The sequence below is a fragment of the Monodelphis domestica genome, chromosome 3 (assembly GCF_027887165.1).
Source record: "Monodelphis domestica isolate mMonDom1 chromosome 3, mMonDom1.pri, whole genome shotgun sequence".
Classification (NCBI taxonomy): Eukaryota; Metazoa; Chordata; class Mammalia; order Didelphimorphia; family Didelphidae; genus Monodelphis; species Monodelphis domestica.
This window is the reverse complement of record NC_077229.1, coordinates 459522948-459528947: the sequence shown is the minus strand read 5'-3', so window position 1 is coordinate 459528947 and position 6000 is coordinate 459522948.

The following is a 6000-nucleotide window of genomic DNA, read 5'->3' as shown; positions in this document are numbered from 1 at the left end:
TGGTAAATAGGCACTTAAGGAAGTAGAATGAACATATCTCATGCAGGAACAATGTCAGATGATTTGATCATGATCCAGATTCCTGAATGGGACAGGGAGAAAGGGAAGAAAAAGTAGTCATGCAAAGGCAAGGAGGTAGGAAAAGTAGAGGAAAATGGGTTTAGAAAGAAATGTATAGTGATCTGAGAAAGGGAGCCATCAATCAGAAATGCAGGGTCCCAGGTTAGAAGTTGCTTTCTGGTGACAAGAGATTTTAATTCTTTGGACACTAATATCCATGAATCTTAACCAGATAGCATGAATCAATGCTATCGATGTTAAAAGAAAAAAGAAAGATGGACCTTTGTTTCAGGGAGTATTGTGAAGTCACTAAAAGATTTCATAATGTACAAAATCAATGAAATTAGGATCTGAAAGAAAGCTAATGACTGGGAAAAAAAACACCTGCATCAAATTTAACTCAGATAAAACTCAGTTACCATTACATATGCAAAGTAGTGCATTGGAACACTTTGTTTAACAGTTCTCAATGTCGACTTGGCAAAGTCCATTGGCCAAGGACTAAGAGAACAGAAACTTGGTGAGCTTCAACTCTGGAGCCTGAGCCAAGGTGGAAGATGAGAAAAGGAGGCAGAAATGAACCAACTCTCTTCCCTCACATCTCATACTATACCAAAAGATATACAATATACACAGCACTTCAAAAAACCCTGAATTTTCATTGCAAAAGCCAGTTCGAATTTTTGACTTATTTTGAAGTGGTGCTATCCAAACTTGCAGGACAACACACCTAATGAACTGAGCTAAATGGTAGATGCTTGAATATAGAGGAAAGGAAAAACAATTGCTACTCTAAAGGTGTTTATATTCTATTAGGGAAAAGAGTAGGTGTGTACAAATAGATGTAGAGGAGACAGAAGGCAACCTTAGAGGAGAAGGCTGTAAGGTAAAGCAGAGAGATAGGAGATGAAGTGGGGAGAACAGCAAGCAAGGCATTTTGGCTTAATCAAATGAGTGTGTGCTGAGGAATAAAATAATAAGAATAGAAAGCTATAGGGAAGGGCCAGGCTATAAGTTTAGATGAACAAAGAACTTTAGAGTAGCATAACATGTTCATAATCTAAATTTTAGGAAAATCATCTCAGCATCTGAGCAAAGGATTAGATTAGACTTCAGGAGAGTAAAATAATTTGAAGACTGCTAAATGATCCAGGAGAGAAGTGATGAGGCTTCTCAATTAGGGTAATGAGTTTGTGAGAAAGAAGAGGACTTACATGAGAGACTTTGTGGTAGTGGAGATGAGATTTTGTAATGATCTAGAAATGTGGGTTAGTTAAATGAAAGTGAGGAATGGATAATGGCACTAAGATAGAAAACTGAGGTGCTAGGAAGAATCTTTTTGGTAGTAATAAGGAATTTGAGAATAGGGAGCTCAAAAGAGAGACTAGTTCTGAATATGGATCCAGAAAATACAAATGTAGAAGTGATCACTGAACCCTATGGTTCAAGATGATGAAGTCACCAACTAAGATAATATATAGAGAGAAAGCTTCTGAAAATGCTCAGTCCAGAGAAAAAAGTTTATTTTTAAAGTTCTCTAGAAAGCAAAACTCTATTACTAAATTTGATAAGCAATTTCAATAGTAAAATTTGTTGATGGTATCCTATTTTGGAAATGAGGTCAATGCCAGGTGAGTCAATCATGGAGAAGGAAAAATATGGAAAAAGTATGAATTTTTCTCCATATTTAATATGCATCTGCTCTTAAAATTCACCAGTTTAATCATGGACAAGTTATAGTCAGGAAAGGAATAGTCACCTTCATGAAATAATGGACCCCTGAAATATTCTGCATAATATCTAATTATGGAAAATAATTGAATGTTAGAAATAATTTATATAGTTGAGAGAGGAGGAACTAGGAATTGGGAGTCCTGAATTTAAATCCTACTTCTATTAATGGGTGACCTTGGCAAATGACTTTTTCTCTAAGTCTCAATTTCTCCATCTTTCATAACCATGCCCTTTCTTTTACCTTTAATAGCAAATTTCTATAATCAGGACAGGTAAACAGTGGAAGTTAGTGTCAATCATAAGACCAAAGGTAAGTTGTTTTTTTTTTTTAATTCTTGATGATCGTTATATAAAAAATAAAAGAATGATGTAACTGTAATCAGCTAAAAAGAAATGGCATCTGTTCTAGAACTGTAACCACAGGAGCAAATGTGTTTAAAAAGAAAGAAGAATTAAAAAAAAAAAACCCTTATATTGTATATTGGTTCTAAGACAGAAAAGCAGTAAAGACTAGACAAACAGGGTTAGAGGCAAGATTTGAACCTAGGACCTCCCATCTCTAGGCCTGGATCTCAATCCACTGAGCCACCCAACTGCCCTCCAAAAAAAAAAAGAATATTTTTTTGAAATCTAAGACATTTTATCATTAAATTAGTTATTATATTAAAAATGTCAAAAAGTCTGATGGAGTAGATCATAGTGAGAGAAATTAAGAAGAAAGAAACCACATTTAAGAAGATAAATGATAGCTTTTATAAAGATATTGGTCTAGTGCAGATGACTTTGTACAGTAACAAAAATTAGATAAAATGAAAAACTCAGACATGAAAGTCTATTTACAAATAACTTATTTGTAACCTAACAAAAGGCCCACTCTTTAATTTTCTATCATTCTCTAACTTCTTTTTTAGGGGAAAAATTGGAATGATAGGGATAATGGTAACTTCTCAAGTCAGAGATATACTTCTGGGTTCTATGTTTTCTGACTCTTGATTCCTATTAATTCCCTTTTATAAATTCTCATTAATTTCCTTTAGTTAATTTCCTTTGCCTACAGAACAATACTGGTCCTTTACCTTTGGCATGATATACTCTATATATTTTTATAAAAATATGTTGAAAAATTTTGTTCTTAGATCACCTTTATGCCCAAATACTTATTTCCTTCCTCCCCAACCCAAAGAAACACCCTTGTAACAAAAATAAAAAAGATAAAAGAAAACAGCAAAACTAACTAATGTGTTAACAAATATGATGATATAGGCAATGTTCCACACCATAGTCTTCCTGCTCTTCAAAGCAGAAGGGGGTATTTCTTTCTTCATTTTGTCTTTGAGACCACACTTGATGTTTATAATTTTAGAGTTCAGGGTTTTTTTCCATTTATTTTATTATTCCCATTTTGTAGTATTTTCCTGGTTCTACTTGGTTTATTTTATGTCAATCCATATAGCTCTTTCAGTTCTTCATATCAATTATTTCTTATAATATTCTAATATTGTATTACTATTACATGTAAAATGCATTTAGTTACTCCCTATTTAATAGACATCTACTTGACTTTGCTATGAGAAAAATGCTGAGATGAATATTTTGGTGTATAAGGAGACTCTCTTTTCACCAATTACCTCCTGGGTCAGGTGGACTCCATTTTCTAGGAATGGACTCTCTAGGTCAAAGTATTTAATAGTCATTTTAGCTACTAAAAAATTATTCAGTTGTTAGACTAGATAGGCTTAGCAAACAAAAGTGACTCCAGGCCTAACCATCAATTAATTTCATTTGTACCTAATACTGGCTTGGTCAACTACACTTTAGGGGAGGAATATGAAGCTTTGTTACTCGTAATTGGTTTGGCAAATTTCATCTAATCTACATATGCAAAATTTGCAAAGGTTTTCTAATCACAATTGCCTTGTAGTCAATGAATGTTAGGAAATAAGAGGGTGAAAAAAGGTGCAGTCCAGACTACTCATTGATTGACTGTTCTAAGTCTTCCATTCAACTCAGTCTCTATGAATCTTTCCAGGAAGAATAGTCAAATAGGGGGCAGCTGGGTGGCTCAGTGGATTGAGATCCAGGCCTAGAGACCAGAGGTCCTAGGTTTGAATTTGACTTCAGACACTTCCCAGCTGTGTGACCCTGGGCAAGTCACTTGTCCCCCATTGCCTGGCCCTTACCTTTCCTCTGCCTTGTAACCAATACACAGTGTTGATTCTGAGAGGGAAGGTAAGAGTTTTTAAAAAAATGAAGATACCATTTTCAGTGGCCAATGCACTGAAGGATTATTTTTCTTAATTTTTTGTCACTTTGGTATTTTAATGCATAATGCTTCTTTGATTTTTAATATATGATTAAATAATATAAGTAATATGATCCAACCACTCCTCTGCCTTGTAACCAATACACAGTGATGATTCTGAGATGGAAGGTAAGGGTTTAAAAAAAAAAGAATAGTCAAATATAAGGGAAGAGATCTGGGCTCTTATTTGGAGAATGTATCCTATTATATGCCCAAGCCACCTTTCATTCACTCTGAGACTGAGTAATTGGCATGTCACCTATTAACATACCCAGGAATATGGAAATGACTGACTGTTAGTCCTTGTTTCTTTTCTCGGTACCATATTCAAAATCTTTTCACAGTCATTTTATATTCATACTTCCAAATTACTTGTCAGAATTGTTATATGAATTTACCACTCCACCAATAATGACTTAATTCTCCTTTCTTTTCACAGCTTCACCAGCATTGATTGTTCCCATCTTTTTTTTTTCAGCTTTTCCAATTAGCAATGAAATTAAAATAAACATTGGTACTGTTAGCAAAATAACCTTTACTTGTTTTAGTTCATGGCATTATTGTTTTATGTAATGTGTGAAGCTTAAAAGCCTGTATTAATAGGGCTTTAAGGGGGGGGGGGAGTGCATCTTTAAATCCTGATTTGGGAGTGGGATGGGGGTGGGGGAGAGATAAGGGTAATATATGTAACTAAACCAATACATGAGCAGTATGCAATATTATGGAATGTTACAACACACTACATATTAAAGTAATAAAAATGTTATTTAAAAAAATTAGCACTGAGGTAAAACCTTTCATTTGGTTGTTATTGGTTTGCAATTATTTTGAAAAATTTTCTATATCTTTTTACCATTTATCCTTGTTCTTATACCCTTGTGTATATATCTTGAATTTAAGATGCTTACCAGAGATCTGATTTAAAGATTTTTTTCCCCAAAACAGCATCTCTTCTTATTACGCAGTTCCATTGTTATCATGAAATAACTTTTAAATTCATGGCATCAAAATCACCTGTTTTATCTTTGTAATTACCTCAATACCTTGACTAGTTAAGAACTCTTCCTAGTGGATAGTGTGAATCAGACTTTCTTTGTCTATTATCAACAACTTTTAAACTGATCAACTAAAACTGAAAACACTCCTATTTAACACTCTGTTAGTAGGAGAATTCACAAGTCACTTACTTGAAGAAGTAAGAGAATTCACAAGTCACTTGCTAAAATGATTGATAACACCAGAACTCAAAGAACTCCTACTTACCAGTAAGTAAGAGTGTTTGCAAGTCATTTGCTAAAGTGGATGATACCTTAATCAGTGAGAAACTTGTGAATCCTATGATAAAAAGTAGGTACCTTCAGAAGCCTATGATAAGAGTTAAGACCTTCAGAGATGAGAAGTGGATCCCACAGACACTGTCCCCTTTAGGCAGTGCTAGACAATTTGGAAGCTATGATTGGCCCCTGTGAAGAGGGGGAGGGACAAGAATCCACTATATAAGCCCTGAATTTCTTCAGCTGGGGGCAGTCTTCTGGAGATAGTCTTCGGGAGGTTGTCTTCAGAAGTAGTCTTCAGGGAGTAAATTTTGAGGGAGCTTTGCTCGAGACTTTGGCTTAGATCTTGGGCTTGGAGCTTTGGCTGGCTGGTGACCTGCCTCTAGAAGGTGTTTTTGGACTTGGACCTTGGTTTCAACTTGGACCATGGCTCTTGGAGTATTTCTTGGGTGAGTGAGTAGCTGGCCTTTCCTTAGTTACAGAGAGGCCTTCCCCTTTTGGAGGAGGTGGCTTTGGTGAAACATCTGGTCCTCCAGTTGAGGGTTAACAAGCCCTGCCTGGCTGAACCAACTACATTACCAATATGTAGTGTAATAGGGTAGACATCTTCTCTACCCTCTTTTTGTATTT